This window comes from Venturia canescens, chromosome 11, assembly GCF_019457755.1.
Source record: "Venturia canescens isolate UGA chromosome 11, ASM1945775v1, whole genome shotgun sequence".
Taxonomy (NCBI): domain Eukaryota; kingdom Metazoa; phylum Arthropoda; class Insecta; order Hymenoptera; family Ichneumonidae; genus Venturia; species Venturia canescens.
Genome location: NC_057431.1, coordinates 1,653,610 through 1,671,740, shown reverse-complemented (window position 1 = coordinate 1,671,740; position 18,131 = coordinate 1,653,610).

Here is an 18,131-nt window from a genome sequence, read left to right as displayed (position 1 = left end):
CGATTCAGAACGAAATCTCAGTGAATCTTGTTAATTTCTATAGATTCATACAAAAGTGCATCGGTGATCACCAATTTTCACGTTTATGAACGTTCGGAAATGACATCACTCTATTGTAGGTTATGATCTCGAATCGCACGTAGGAAAGCGGTTCTGTTCGAAATGTCAGTGAATGTTGGTAAATTCTATCGACTCACACAAAAGTGTATCGCCGATCGCCAATTTTCATGCTTATGAACGTTCGGAAACGACATCACTCGATTGTAAGTTATGATCTCGATTCGCACATCGGAAAGCGGTTCTGTTCGAAATGTCAGTGAATGTTGTTAAATTGTATCGATTCACACAAAAGTGTATCGGTGATCTCCAATTTTCACGTTTATGATGGATCGGAAACGAGATCACTCGATTGTAAGTTATGATCTCGATTCGCACATCGGAAAGCGATTCAGACCGAAATGTCAGTGAATCTTGTTAATTTCTATCGATTCACACAAAAGTGAATCCGTGATCACCAATTTTCATGTTTATGCACGTTCGGAAGCGACATAACTCGATTGTAAGTTATGATCTCGAATCGCACGTCAGAAAGCGATTCTGTTCAAAATGTCATAGAATCTTGTTAATTTGTGATGACTTGAACAAAAAGTTTATCGTGATCACGTTTTTCATGTATACGAACTTTCGGAAACGACATCACTCGGTTGTAAGTTATGATCTCGAATCGCACGTCGGAAACCGATTCTGTTCGAATTGTCAGTGAATCTTGATAATTTGTAACGATTCTCACAAAAGTTTATTTGTGATCACCAATTTTCATATTTGTGAACGTTCAGAAACGATATCGTTCGATTGTCAGTTCCGGTCTCGAATCGCATTTCGGACTGCCATTCTGATAGAAATGGCGGAAAAAATTGTTGTTTTGTAACGATTAACACAAAAGATTATCGCTGATTACCTATTTTCATGTTTATGAAAGATTGGAAACGTTCACCGATAAACGTCACATATCAACAATTTTACAGACATTTAGTATCGCAATCCGAAGGGCCATTTGAGATCTGAACTGACAATCGAGCGATGAAAACGTTTCCGAACGTTCATAAACATGAAGATTGGAGATCACCGATACACTTTTGTGTGAATCGACACAAATTAACCAGATTCACTGACATTTCGTTCTGAATCGCATTCCGATGTGCGAATCGCGATCACACCTTACAATCGAGTGATGTCTTTTCCGAACGTTCATAAACATGAACATTGGTGATCACCGATACACTTTTGTGTGAATCGACACAAATTAACCAGATTCACTGACATTTCGAACTGAACAGCTTTCCGACGTGCGATTCGAGATCATACCTTACAAACGAGGGATGTCGTTTCCGAGCGATCATAAACATGAAAATTGGTAATCACCGATACACTTTTGTGTGAATCGACACAAATTAACCAGATTCACTGACATTTCGAACTGAACAGCTTTCCGACGTGCGATTCGAGATCATACCTTACAAACGAGTGATGTCGTTTCCGAGCGATCATAAACATGAAAAGTGGTAATCACCCATACACTTTTGTGTGAATCGACACAAATTAACAAGATTCACTGACATTTCGTTCTGAATCGCTTTCCGATGTGCGATTCGAGATCACACCTTACAATCGAGTGATGTCTTTTCCGAACGTTCATAAACATGAACATTGGTGATCACCGATACACTTTTGTGTGAATCGATAAAAATTAACAAGATTCACTGACATTTCGAACTGAACAGCTTTCCGACGTGCGATTCGAGATCATACTTTACAAACGAGTGATGTCGTTTCCGAGCGATCATAAACATGAAAATTGGTAATCACCGATACACTTTTGTGTGAATCGACACAAATTAACCAGATTCACTGACATTTCGAACTGATCAGCTTTCCGACGTGCGATTCGAGATCATACCTTACAAACGAGTGATGTCGTTTCCGAGCGATCATAAACATGAAAAGTGGTAATCACCGATACACTTTTGTGTGAATCGACACAAATTAACAAGATTCTCTGACATTTCGTTCTGAATCGCTTTCCGATGTGCGATTCGAGATCATACCTTACAATCGAGTGATGTCGTTTCCGAGCGATCATAAACATGAAAATTGGTAATCACCGATACACTTTTGTGTGAATCGACACAAATTAACCAGATTCACTGACATTTCGAACTGATCAGCTTTCCGACGTGCGATTCGAGATCATACCTTACAAACGAGTGATGTCGTTTCCGAGCGATCATAAACATGGAAATTGGTAATCACCGATACACTTTTGTGTGAATCGACACAAATTAACCAGATTCACTGACATTTCGAACTGATCAGCTTTCCGACGTGCGATTCGAGATCATACCTTACAAACGAGTGATGTCGTTTCCGAGCGATCATAAACATGAAAAGTGGTAATCACCGATACACTTTTGTGTGAATCGACACAAATTAACAAGATTCTCTGACATTTCGTTCTGAATCGCTTTCCGATGTGCGATTCGAGATCATACCTTACAATCGAGTGATGTCGTTTCCGAGCGATCATAAACATGAAAATTGGTAATCACCGATACACTTTTGTGTGAATCGACACAAATTAACCAGATTCACTGACATTTCGAACTGATCAGCTTTCCGACGTGCGATTCGAGATCATACCTTACAAACGAGTGTTGTCGTTTCCGAGCGATCATAAACATGAAAAGTGGTAATCACCGATACACTTTTGTATGAATCGATAGAATTTAACAACATTCACTGACATTTCGAACAGAACCGCTTTCCTACGTGCGATTCGAGATCATAACCTACAATCGAGTGATGTCATTTCCGAACGTTCATAAACGTGAAAATTGGTGATCACCGATACCCTTCTGTGTGAATCGATAAAAATTAACAAGATCCACTGACATTTCGAACTGAACAGCTTTCCGACGTGCGATTCGAGATCATACCTTACAATCGAGTGATGTCGTTTCCGAACGTTCATATACATGAAAATTGGTGTTCACCGATACACTTTTGTATGAATCGATAGAAATTAACAAGATTCACTGATATTTCGTTCTGAATCGCTTTCCGATGTGCGAATCGAGATCATACCTTACAATCGAGTGATGTCATTTCCGAACGTTCATAAACGTGAAAATTGGTGATCACCGATACACTTTTGTGTGAATCGACACAAATTAACCAGATTCACTGACATTTCGAACTGAACAGCTTTCCGACGTGCGATTCGAGATCATACCTTACAAACGAGTGATGTCGTTTCCGAGCGATCATAAACATGAAAATTGGTAATCACCGATACACTTTTGTGTGAATCGACACAAATTAACCAGATTCACTGACATTTCGAACTGAACAGCTTTCCGACGTGCGATTCGAGATCATACCTTACAAACGAGTGATGTCGTTTCCGAGCGATCATAAACATGAAAATTGGTAATCACCGATACACTTTTGTGTGAATCGACACAAATTAACCAGATTCACTGACATTTCGAACTGAACAGCTTTCCGACGTGCGATTCGAGATCATACCTTACAAACGAGTGATGTCGTTTCCGAGCGATCATAAACATGAAAAGTGGTAATCACCGATACACTTTTGTGTGAATCGACACAAATTAACAAGATTCACTGACATTTCGTTCTGAATCGCTTTCCGATGTGCGATTCGAGATCATACCTTACAATCGAGTGATGTCGTTTCCGAACGTTTATAAACATGAAAATTGGTGATCACCGATACACTTTTGTGTGAATCGACACAAATTAACAAGATTCACTGACATTTCGTTCTGAATCGCTTTCCGATGTGCGATTCGAGATCATACCTTACAATCGAGTGATGTCGTTTCCGAACGTTTATAAACATGAAAATTGGTGATGACCGATACACTTTTGTGTGAATCGACACAAATTAACAAGATTCACTGACATTTCGTTCTGAATCGCTTTCCGACGTGCGATTCGAGATCATACCTTAAAATCGAGTGATGTCGTTTCCGAGCGTTCATAAACATCAAAATTGGTGATCACCGATACACTTTTGTGTGAATCGACACAAATTAACCAGATTCACTGACATTTCGAACTGAACAGCTTTCCGACGTGCGATTCGAGATCATACCTTACAAACGAGGGATGTCGTTTCCGAGCGATCATAAACATGAAAATTGGTAATCACCGATACACTTTTGTGTGAATCGACACAAATTAACCAGATTCACTGACATTTCGAACTGAACAGCTTTCCGACGTGCGATTCGAGATCATACCTTACAAACGAGTGATGTCGTTTCCGAGCGATCATAAACATGAAAAGTGGTAATCACCCATACACTTTTGTGTGAATCGACACAAATTAACAAGATTCACTGACATTTCGTTCTGAATCGCTTTCCGATGTGCGATTCGAGATCATACCTTACAATCGAGTGATGTCGTTTCCGAACGTTCATAAACATGAAAATTGGTGATCACCGATACACTTTTGTGTGAATCGACACAAATTAACAAGATTCACTGACATTTCGTTCTGAATCGCTTTCCGACGTGCGATTCGAGATCATACCTTACAATCGAGTGATGTCGTTTCCGAGCGTTCATAAACATCAAAATTGGTGATCACCGATACACTTTTGTGTGAATCGACACAAATTAACAAGATTCACTGACATTTCGTTCTGAATCGCTTTCCGACGTGCGATTCGAGATCATACCTTACAATCGAGTGATGTCGTTTCCGACCGTTCATATACATGAAAATTGGTGTTCACCGATACACTTTTGTATGAATCGATAGAAATTAACAAGATTCACTGATATTTCGTTCTGAATCGCTTTCCGATGTGCGAATCCAGATCATACCTTACAATCGAGTGATGTCATTTCCGAACGTTCATAAACGTGAAAATTGGTGATCACCGATACACTTTTGTGTGAATCGATACAATTTAACAACATTCACTGACATTTCGATCAGCATCGCTTTCCGACGTGCGATTCGAGATCATTACACGTCGGAAAGCGATTCAGAACGAAATGTTCGTGAACCTTGTTAATTTGTATCGATTCGCACAAAAGTTTATCGGTGATCACAAATTTTCATGTTTATGAACGTTCGGAAACGACATCATTCGATTGTAAGTTATGATCTCGATTCGCACATCGGAAAGCGGTTCTGTTCGAAATATCAGTGAATGTTGATAAAATGTATCGATTCACACAAGTGTATCGGTGATCACCAATTTTCACGTTTATGAACGTTCGGAAATGTCAGCACTCGATTGTAATTTATGATCTCTAATCGAAATGTCACTGAATATTGTTAATTTGTGATGAATTGAACAAAAATTTTATTGGTGATCACCAATCTTCATGTTTATGAACGTTCGGAAACGACATCACTCGATCTCGATTCGCACATCGGAAAGCGATTCAGTTCGAAATGTCAGTGAATCTTGTTAATTTCTATCGATTCACACAAAAGTGAATCGGTGATCACCAATTTTCATGTTTATGCACGTTCGGAAACGACATAACTCGATTGTAAGTTATGATCTCTAATCGCACGTCGGAAAGCTGCTCCTTTAGAAATGTCAGTGAATGTTGTTAAATTGTATCTATTTACACAAAAGTGTATCGATGATCACCAATTTTCACGTTTATGAACGTTCGGAAATGACATCACTCGATTGTAAGTTATGATCTCGATTCGCACATCGGAAAGCGATTCAGAACGAAATCTCAGTGAATCTTGTTAATTTCTACCTAGGGAAAAAAAGGTTGGGACAAGTACATTGATGGTTCCTTCTTTGCGGATAATTCCACCATAAAAAAAATTATCCCACAAAAAACTATTAAAAAAATTATAAAAAAATTATTCCACAAAACGAATTACCCATAAAAAAAATATGAAAAATATTATTAAAAAATCATAAAAATATCCATAAAGCAAATTAAAAACCTCCCGGAAAATTATTTCAACACAACAATTGAGAAAAAAATTCACAAATCAGGAAAAAACATTTATTATTTATTTAGATAAAAATCTAACCACCATAAAAAAAATTATCCCACAAAAAACTATTCAAAAAATTATAAAAAAATTATTCCACAAAATGAATTACCCATAAAAAAAATGATTAAAAAATCATAAAAATATCCATAAAATAAATTATAAACCTCCCGGAAAATTATTTCAACACAACAATTGAGAAAAAAATCCACAAATCAGGAAAAAACATTTATTATTTATTTAGATAAAAATCTAATCATTAAAAGGCAAAAATAATGCTATAAAAAAAAATATATAAACACTTCTCACACAACAATTGAGATATAGAAAAATTCAAATGGAACGTGAGAAAGTCTTAAATACGCAACTCAAAAACATGATAAATTAAAAAAAAAAATTCTTTCTTGAAAACATTTCAAACACTGATCTCACATTAATCCCATCGTATTCTAAAAAAGGAACAACTAAATGAATTGAATAGGTCTCCATCTAAGTTACGTGCAGCATTAAAATTCATTATATCATTTCGAGGCCAAGTATTTATTGGTAATTCAGAATACTAATTCCTACGGAACACATCAGGAACGTATGAAAAATTTCGTGAGCAAAAAACTTTACGATCTAAGTTATCTACAGTTGTAAAATTTATGATATCAATGAGTGGACAAGTATTTCATTAGTAATTCGTAATTTAACGTTATAGTTAATATTCTAATTGTGTTTTGTAAGTGATAAGAATACTCGTCCAGCTCAAGATGTTTTATGGAAATGAGGAGAAAATGAGCAACTATAAAAAATCTCAAAATCCTGCTTTCTAACAATTAAAACGATGCTAACCCACTTTTTTTATGATCAGAACATATAAAAAATCCGAACATTATGAAATTGTGTTTGAATGTGAGTTGAGAATACTTTTCCAGCCCAAGCAACGGTGAAGTCAGAAGTTATTTTCCAACAGCAGAAATTTAAATCTCAAAATCCTGCTTTCTAACAATTAGAACGATGCCAACCCATTTTTTTTTTTAATAATCAGAACATATAAAATTCTGTTTAAATGCGAGTTGAAAATACTCTTCCAGCCCAAGCAACGGTGAAGTTAGAAGTTACTTTTCGACAGCAGAAACTTATAAGGAAACCGGAACCTTCATGCCCATGACTTTTTGGTAAAATCCAAAAAAATCACATCAAAGGTAAAGATATTTATTACTCTTTGGCAGTAGAGACTTCTAAGAAAACCGATTCTTCTCTGACTTTCAGGACCCCCTGGTATTATTCACAACATTTGACGTCGATTGGATCGGTACAAATTATGTTTAAATACATGTTAAAAGTACTTGTCCGGCCCATCACTTTTCATTCAAATTGCTCATTCAAATAAAAATCAAAGAAGAGCAAAAACGCTGGAGTTGTGAGCTCGCTTCAGTTAAGACATATATCAGGTGCTCGATGGCAACGATTGACGGCAACGGGTAGAGGCTTCACATTTCGATTCATTGAAGTGTCTTTTCCAAGGAAGGATACTATGCACTTAAAATTCACTTTTCTCAAAGTTCTAGGGAATCCTTGTGGCGTACTTATCTTTTGACGTTGATTTTAACGAGTTAGAATTGTGTACGTGATAAGAAAATGAAATCTTATCACCCAATCCGCTTGAATATTTATTAAAATGCGATTTATTATCAGCGCTTTGTTCTCGGCTCTGGGTATAGGATAGTTCTTATACCGAATAGAATTTGATCGCTAAAAGGAAGGAGAAGTAAAAATTGTCGTCATTTCAAAATTAATTATTGGGGGGTTATCCTAGATATTCGAAAACTTTTGTTGTACAAAATGTATGATGAACACTAAATTTCCTTGAATATTACAGGAAATCCGTTTCCTTTACTTTTTAAATTAATGCTTTCAAGTTAAAATTATTTGAAGGTAATGTCATTTCTGATTTTTATTTGATTTGATTTTTTATTTGAATGAGCAATTTGAATGAAAAGTGATGGGCCGGACAAGTACTTTTAACATGTATTTAAACATAATTTGTACCGATCCAATCGACGTCAAATGTTGTGAATAATACCAGGGGGTCCTGAAAGTCAGAGAAGAATCGGTTTTCTTAGAAGTCTCTACTGCCAAAGAGTAATAAATATCTTTACCTTTGATGTGATTTTTTTGGATTTTACCAAAAAGTCATGGGCATGAAGGTTCCGGTTTCCTTATAAGTTTCTGCTGTCGAAAAGTAACTTCTAACTTCACCGTTGCTTGGGCTGGAAGAGTATTTTCAACTCGCATTTAAACAGAATTTTATATGTTCTGATTATTAAAAAAAAAAATGGGTTGGCATCGTTCTAATTGTTAGAAAGCAGGATTTTGAGATTTAAATTTCTGCTGTTGGAAAATAACTTCTGACTTCACCGTTGCTTGGGCTGGAAAAGTATTCTCAACTCACATTCAAACACAATTTCATAATGTTCGGATTTTTTATATGTTCTGATCATAAAAAAAGTGGGTTAGCATCGTTTTAATTGTTAGAAAGCAGGATTTTGAGATTTTTTATAGTTGCTCATTTTCTCCTCATTTCCATAAAACATCTTGAGCTGGACGAGTATTCTTATCACTTACAAAACACAATTAGAATATTAACTATAACGTTAAATTACGAATTACTAATGAAATACTTGTCCACTCATTGATATCATAAATTTTACAACTGTAGATAACTTAGATCGTAAAGTTTTTTGCTCACGAAATTTTTCATACGTTCCTGATGTGTTCCGTAGGAATTAGTATTCTGAATTACCAATAAATACTTGGCCTCGAAATGATATAATGAATTTTAATGCTGCACGTAACTTAGATGGAGACCTATTCAATTCATTTAGTTGTTCCTTTTTTAGAATACGATGGGATTAATGTGAGATCAGTGTTTGAAATGTTTTCAAGAAAGAATTTTTTTTTTTAATTTATCATGTTTTTGAGTTGCGTATTTAAGACTTTCTCACGTTCCATTTGAATTTTTCTATATCTCAATTGTTGTGTGAGAAGTGTTTATATATTTTTTTTTATAGCATTATTTTTGCCTTTTAATGATTAGATTTTTATCTAAATAAATAATAAATGTTTTTTCCTGATTTGTGGATTTTTTTCTCAATTGTTGTGTTGAAATAATTTTCCGGGAGGTTTATAATTTATTTTATGGATATTTTTATGATTTTTTAATCATTTTTTTTATGGGTAATTCATTTTGTGGAATAATTTTTTTATAATTTTTTGAATAGTTTTTTGTGGGATAATTTTTTTTATGGTGGTTAGATTTTTATCTAAATAAATAATAAATGTTTTTTCCTGATTTGTGAATTTTTTTCTCAATTGTTGTGTTGAAATAATTTTCCGGGAGGTTTTTAATTTGCTTTATGGATATTTTTATGATTTTTTAATAATATTTTTCATATTTTTTTTATGGGTAATTCGTTTTGTGGAATAATTTTTTTATAATTTTTTTAATAGTTTTTTGTGGGATAATTTTTTTTATGGTGGAATTATCCGCAAAGAAGGAACCATCAATGTACTTGTCCCAACCTTTTTTTCCCTAGGGGAAGTTTATGGTTTGATATCACGTCTTTTTTTTCAAAAGTTCCTCATTTATGTTCTGATGGCTATAGGATTTTAGTTTAAGTTTTTATGAATTATTTTCTTCAAATATTTTTCAAGATTCCATGCTCATACAAACAGGAGCATCGTTAAAATTTTATTCTGCGAACTCTTTTCCGCACCACCACAGGGGTAGAGTTCCTGGCGCGTTTTTTTTTAAGTGGTTTCCCCGAGAGGCCTAATCCACATCTCATCGCTTGTAAACTCGTTGCCTGTTCTACCGTAGTTGGACCATTTCTGCAAGTTGATACGAGTAACGACTATAGTTTTTGATAAAATTCGAGTTCACATGCTACAAAAAACAATGAAAACTTAAAATGATTTTTGATAGTGGCTTAAGTATCAAGGGTTTTCAAAAATCATATTTACCTAGCTACCACAGCTGTAATTGTATTTCATCATATGAGTGAGATGGTGAACTTTAAGCACAATTTATCATCCAACGAGAAACGTGGCTCTGCTATTCAAGGCTGAATTGGTCGGTGTCTTTTTTTTTATCTCTGTACCAATCACTACATGTGATAAGTGTTCTAGTGAACTGAAAATATAAAAAAGAAACCCTGCGGAGTTCGATGTGGTTATGCGATTTACAATGAAAATGTTGAACTTATATTTGTACGTAACATAAAAATAAAATTAAAACGTAATAGCGATTATTTTCCGAACAATATGTTCAATTTACTCTCTCAACAGAAAAAATATATAAGAATCTTTGGCATTAACAGGCCATGTTCTCTTTTCAATTATTGCATCATCAACGTTCATCCAAGATGAACGACCATGTCGGATCATGCAGGTATAATGGCCTGTGGTGACATATTCACCATAATGAAATATCGCGCTCGTAACTTTAAATATATGTCCGCATAGTTTTATCTTAGAGCTAGGCACAGCCTTGATTTTACACTGTTTTTTTCTTATTTTACCCGTTTTTTCATTAACTACCGGCAATGCTAATACGATTACCAATATCTTTGATACTGAGCTCAAAGTGTATCGTACATTCCTTGTCATTGCCGAACAATTATTGCAAGGAATATCAGCTGATTTCCATTTTGCTAAATTTCGATCAATTACTTCCTGGAGAGTTAATGTTGTTTTCGAATCAATAACGTCCATAGTTAAAAAATTTCTATATTCCTCCGTTAGAGTTGTCGTATATCTGCAGGCTTTGCAAAGAATTTTTCTCAAAAGTTTACATTGTACAAGGTTTTTGATCGATGGTACGACTTCACATACAGCATCAAAAAAATCTGATGCATCTTGTTGAATGGGTTGAACGAATTTATCGCCAATGAACTTTCGAACTTCATTTAAAGCAAATGGAGGGTTGTTCTTTGTTTTATTGATCTCCAATGCAATTGACAGAGGTCGACAATCGTTCGCTTTCTGAACCGATTTAACAATGGGGTCACAGCTAAAAATACATTGAATTACAGTATTAGCATAACAAGATATGCCATCAGAGTTCAAAAATCCGGTGATAGAAGAATTTTCCTGCCGATGATATGTTTCGCTGTCTTGTATTTGCACATCGGTCATTCCTTTAGGCACAGCCCAAATGACATCGCGTATTTTAGGTCCCCGAGTGTCTGGAATTTTTAGATCGCCAAGATCGGGTCGATACAAATTTCTTAATCTATTGTACTCATCAATACATAAACGATTAGCATGAACCGAATATGGGTCGAAATTTATTAAATGCAAGCCATTAAGAGACGTAACTCGCGACAAACCGACATAAATTTGGCCACAGCTAAATATGGTGTTCCCACAATCCATGACAACACATTTTAAACTCAATCCTTGACTTTTGTGGAACGAAATGGCATAACTAACACACAAAGGAAATTGTCTCCTGGTTACGTACACACCGTCAATAACTTCAAATTTAACGCTCACACGCTCTATATCGTACTGCGCACCATTTGCGAGTTTTATTGTGACTCTATCAATTGAACTTTTATCCAAAGATTCGGAGACTGAAACTACCTCGCCGATCGTTCCATTTACGAGCCCTATTGTGATATCGATATTCCGCCGAAGCATAACTTTGGCACCGATTTTTACGGGGATCATCCTAGCGAGTCCTGCAGTTTGACTTATGTCATCTTCCCACCGTTGTAAAATTTTTGTAACCCTAGTCTTGACTGACGGTTTATCAATTAAATCTTCAGCTATTAAGTGAATTTCTGTTGACGGAATCCGATCTAACATTGCCTCATTCAACACATCACACATTCGATTTGTAGGCATCAAGCAAACTACATCGGTTGCTAATGTATTTATACAGTCACACAATTTTCTAACTCTATCAGGAATATTTGAAGATAGTAATTCAATTTTTCTAGACTCCAACATTTGTATACTTTCGGTATCAATATAACCCAAACGTATTTTTGAGAGCGTTTCTCGATAAGATGAATCATTTTTTTGACGCATGTTGATTGATAGTTCGTCATATTTGAATAAATTACCCCACAAATTTGTGCTGCACAATGAACCAATTAATTTTTCAACTTTTTCTTCCGAAAGTTTCATGAACACTGGTTCTTCTCGAACAGGTGGTAATTGTAAAAGATCGCCAAAAACTATGATATGTTTTTTACCGAACCAACCATCTTCAACATCAGTGGTGTTAAAAATTTCTGTTAGTCTAAGATGAATGTACATTAAAGTGATATTTGAGACCATGGATATTTCGTCAATAATTATAAGATCAACGTTCTTTAAATTAACTCTAATGACCTCTAAAGCTGCATCGGACAGCTCCTTATATTTTGGCGTTTTATTATGTTCAACGGGCAATTGAAACAACCTATGTAAAGTTAATCCATCTATGTTGAAAGCAGCAATCCCAGTGGGAGCGGTAACAACCGAATCCTTACCTTTTATTTGCTTGAGCCAACAAGTTATGGTTTTTATTAAGAAACTTTTCCCCGTTCCACCCTCTCCGCTCACGTACAAACGTAATATTTCATCAGAATCCATTGTGCTTGTAACCTTATCAAACACACGCTTCTGATCTCCATTTAATTCTGTAATCATTTCTGTAATATTGCGATCTTTATGAGCTTCATTCGCGCCTAAATTGACGAAATCTTTCATCGCTTCATCTGCTTCGATGGGATCACATCCTCGTGGAATATTATCTGAAACGGGATGATTTTCTTGGTCTTTTTCCATTTCATCAATTTTTTGCTGAATTAATTCTTTCATTTCTTTCGTGTCTTTGGCAATTTCCGCTAAACGCTCGTGATATTCTGCGGCCATTGGCAATTTAGCATGCACTAAACAATACGATGCAGTATATGTCTCTTCACCATTCTTAAGCTCGGTCACACATCGCCATGGCTGGAATAATACTAGCAACGAGTAAAAGTAATTTTCAGGCTTTGTTAAGGGATCATAATGATAATGATTAATCAAATATCCGCGTTCGCGTTTCCGTAGATACGAGCCTGGTTTAAGTTTATAAAATACAACGTCTTTTCGTTGAGGCATGACTTTTACAATGTCATACCACTTTGCATAATCGTAAAGACATACGTCGTTCAATTCAACTGGTCTCTTTGGATAACTTTCAATCAAGCCTTCGTAAAAAATATCCGTAGATTCTGCGTCCATTGTCTCTATTACTTTGCGGGGTTTCACCCGCCTACTTCTGACAATGTTAATATCAACCCACCTTATAACAGTTTCTCGATCCGTCATGAACAACGGATACCCCAATAATCTATCGGCTGCTTCGAGTGCACCACATTCTCGATGGTTCAATGCACGTATTCCAATATTCCATAGTCTACTGGCTACAGATTTTGTACTGTTAATTTGTTCAAAAGTTTCCCCGACATGCGTTCTTTCTGATTTCGCCATATACTTGGTAATATACCAAGCCAAAGACGATGATTTTTCTCCAACGAATGAGATGTCCATATTACCCTCCCATGCTGTCAATACAGCAGGATTGTAATTATTTATGTTTACTTCGTCAAGATTACGAGGATTATCATATAATTGACATTTTGATTTTAAATTTCGTCTTCCGGCAATAGAGGTTTGAACATCTCTGATGATCCATTCGGTTGTAACCGGTTTTGGAAATGCAAAACGGCAAACCTTACGAGTACCACCCTTACCTTTTACTCCTACCGATTTGCTACGCATACAGTAGGAATTGTGATGATGACATTGATGGGTAGTAACTCTACGATACAACATAGGTGAAACATCAGGATTCGGTATTTTGCAAGTCACATACGTTTTGATGAAGTCAGCGACTTCTTCTTTCGAGTTTTTTCCGAGAACAGGGGCACCCTCTATCCATATAAGAAAATGAAAATGTATCATGCCTCTTCCCTGATATTCTCTCCTTATAACAAAATGTATAATTTTTCCGATAGGATGGTCATCTGATTCAAGGAATTTTACCATTGCTTTGAATTCATTATCAATGAATATTGCAGCTGATATGGGATCGGCAGCTATGAGTTCGCTCATGGATTTTACGCTTCCAACCAAGGGGTTCCTTTCTCGTAAAAATTCGGAAAGTCTATCCCATTGCCATTCACTCGGACTCAATGTAAAAAACCATGTTGGAGGTCCATAATAAAATAGCATGCAATTCAAATCACTACGCGGTTTTTTCCAATACTGTTCGGTATTCGGAAGTTTAGAAAATATTGTTGACAAATTTCCTTCTAGTTCTCCTTTTTTCAATTGATCCAAGTAAGAAGCAGTAGTATATCGCACGCGTCCATCGATAACGTTAAGTTTATGATATATGCCACTCGATAATTGTCTAATAGTTTGAGCATTCAAAAGGTAAAACAAGTATTGTTGATTCAACCGAAATTGATTGTTTCGTGACAAAATTCGGACTTTAGCATATTCAAATGAGGAAAGATGGACAGGCCTTTCTTCATATTCTCCATTAACACCATCAGGATATTCGCACGGGAAACATAATAAATCCAACAACTTATATCGGTTATCTAATGGTTCAGCGTGAACCTTCAACATCTGATAAAGTTCTGTGGCAGTTTTATTCTCCTTTGGAGCGTGCATTCTCTGAATAGTGTACTGTTCATAATAACAATCAGATGGTGTCATTTGCGTTAACAAAGCCGCTGTGCGGCCATCAATCTGCTTGTTTACACCTACTTTTTGAATACCGTCCCCTTGTTCGTTTTGTTTTTCTCGTCCAGCAAGCTTTATATCTGGGTCATCAACATCTTCGTCACTATCACATTCTTGAGATATTTGGAATTCAATTTCACGTAAATCCGTGTCCAGTAAATCCGAATATCGCTCTGGTAACTTTATTTCGCTGTATAGGATATTGCGTTCTTTCAAAGTCAAAAGGGCGTGAAATACTTTCTGTTTGTTCACAATTGATTCCCAAACTTTTTTACTTTTAGTTGGAACGCCACGTACTAACATATATAGTTCATGATCTGAATGAATTGCTTTTGTCGGAGGACAAATTTTTTCCAATGTTCTTTCTAACGGTAAAGGCAAGTGGAAAGCTCGCCCCTGAGCTTTAACTAACATTTTTCGGTGTGGTATATTTTTTTTATGTACTGTACCCATCTTCACTACTGTTTGAAATACTTTTGCTCTCTGTATCAAAATTTTTTCAAATTCATTCAAATCTTTAAGTGGAGCAGGTGTAGGTCGAACGTATAAATTATTAAGAACGCAAGTGGGAGGTATAACACCAGAGCGGAGCTTGGTTAAACAATACTGACAAATATAATCTGAATCACAGTCTTTATGACTAGCAATGAAGAGTTTCAAATCTTCCCAAATCTTTCCAGCTGGAACGATGCGTAATTTGTCAAGTTTCCTGACATCTGTCAAACAACAAAGCTTTTGACACGAAAGGCAAGGAAAACGTGGCAGTTTAAAAGCTTTTTCCTGAAAAGATTTGAATGCATTTGCATACTTGTGAAGTATGGCATCTTCGTCTAATAGTATTTCATCGATATGTTGGAAATGTGTTGCATTTCCTTTTGCTTCTTCTGCAAATTTTTGCAATTTTCTAACATCCGTCACATTCAAAGCAATATCAATTTCCACCACTTTTTGGAGCAATGCCGATACGGTATAAAATAATCGCTTCATCAGCCTTACTTGTGGAAAATGTGGTGCTAAGTATTCTAAAGATAACAACAATGATTCACAGAGAGAAGGCTGCATATAGCATGCTTGGCTATGACCCAACATATTATCAGTGTGTTTCATTGTACACTTGCGAATTTTAGGCAGGACTGTTTTCAATCTACGCATAGGAATATCACGCATGATGATCAGAAACTTCTCAAGCTTATTCAAAATAATATCGTCCGGAACTCTGCAATGCTCGGAACAATCCCATGCCTGATACCTACGGCGGGTCTTCTTTGTAACGATCAGCGGGAGCACATTTGTTGCTTTAGATTCGATATTCAAAGCAATAGGCTCGGTGAATTTTCGGGGATAAACGTAAGCGGTTTCCTCGTAGTAAGGTTCAGACCGTGCTGTATGCTTCCTGATCGAACCGCATAGAGCAACTATTCGACTATTAATATCAGAGTTTGATACGGCTGATTGAAGCGTTAAACAAATTTCAGTTCTACGTTTTAACTTTTGCAGCGCTAGCCTGAGAGCGAAAATCTTTTTACCTCTAAATCTTAAATTCCATTTAATGATACGCTCAGCTTCGAAAAGAGATTCATGGACCGAATGGGAACGTAATTTTTCCAACAATCGATTAACGTACTCTCTTCTATTATTCGACATTTTTATGGTATTATTGGTTTCACGAATTCGGTAATACTTCCGGGATAATTGTTTGGCTTTCTGTAATTTTATTTTAATATCGGTGCGATGTTGAATTACTCGGAGATATTCCTTATTTGCATGATACTTACATGAGACGAGTTTAGGGCGTTTTGGAATATACTTAAACGCCGCATCATTGCACATTGAAATTTTTCGTTTCTTACATTGATCTGTCAAAATATCTTGACGGTTCTCAACCACGACATTAATCGAAATCGGATTCTTATGCTCTTCCCTATCACCACAATCATTAGTAATCAATGAAAGAGCAGTGTTTTTTCCTACATTGATGATTGGACCTCTTTTGCGTCTCGTTTGATCAACGTTTCCATTTTTTCTTTTTTTTATATTTAGCGGAACGAATATGGCCTTTTCATTCGTATTATCACAAGAAATTACGTTATTTTTGGTCTTAACGAGAGTAATGACTTTAGGGGGTACACATTTTTCCTTGATTTGAATTTCTGTCACGACGGGAGTTTTAAAATTAGGTAATATTGCTGGTACATTCGACTCTGATATAGCGAGAACCGGAAGACTGTGATTGAAAGGCACTATTTCCGCCAACGCATTATGATAACTGGATACTGTGCAGTTTTTCACTATTTGCGAAGGATTAAGTTCGTGAGGAAGGTTATTTACGTCTATAACAGTCGGTTCTTGTTTTATTGCATTCCCGTTACCACAATTATGAGCTTTGGCTGTTTTAATGTCTAGAGAGTGTTTGTCGTTTTGACGCCGAAAATTCGTTCTCGATACCTTCTGTCTTCGAATTTTCAATTGCTGCAATGAGCATATTTTGATAGAATCTCCATCCTGAACTATCCGTGGGAAATGTCTAATAATCCCCGTGTCAAATATTTCCAATAAATGTTGACGCATATTCCTTACATCATAAACAACTTTTTCCGGCTTAACACTATAAAAAAGTGATACTGCAAAAGCAATAGCAAATACTCCGCAGTCACTCGAATTTGGTTGATTCGTCACCACTGGAAATTTAACGGGACGCTCATCGAATGAGTATGTTGGAAACAAACGTTGGAGATACAATTTGTGGTGTGGATGCAATTTTTTTAAGTTTAAAGAGTCAAATATGAAAATGGAGCGGGTGTCGTAATAAGCGCACACCCAATGCCCCCCTCTATTGTTGATTCCCTCTGAACTGTGCAAAATTTGAATGAATTTACGATCAGCTCTCTCTTTAGTAATATTATGGGGCAATTGTACCTTCCATGTTTCTTGCATCACAAATTCAGAATCAGAATGATCTGCTAAAAGCCGACCAAAGGCGTCAATGTGATCTCCAGTAAGCCACTCGCCTCTAGATATAATCATTCGATCTTCGTTTTTTAATTTCTTCGGATTCATATTTGGAATCATTGTTAATAGCTAATAGCTAAGAGAATCGTTGTTAATAGCTAATAACAAATTTCAATACAACACGAGTAAAAACTTTCGTTAGAGCGGACGGAGTAGCTTTTCTTATAGCGCACGAAGCAGCTTTAGTTGAAGTGCACAGAGCAGCTTATGATATAGCGCACGCAGCAGCTCTAGTTGTAGCGCATGTAGCAGCTTTTGATATATAGCGCACAGA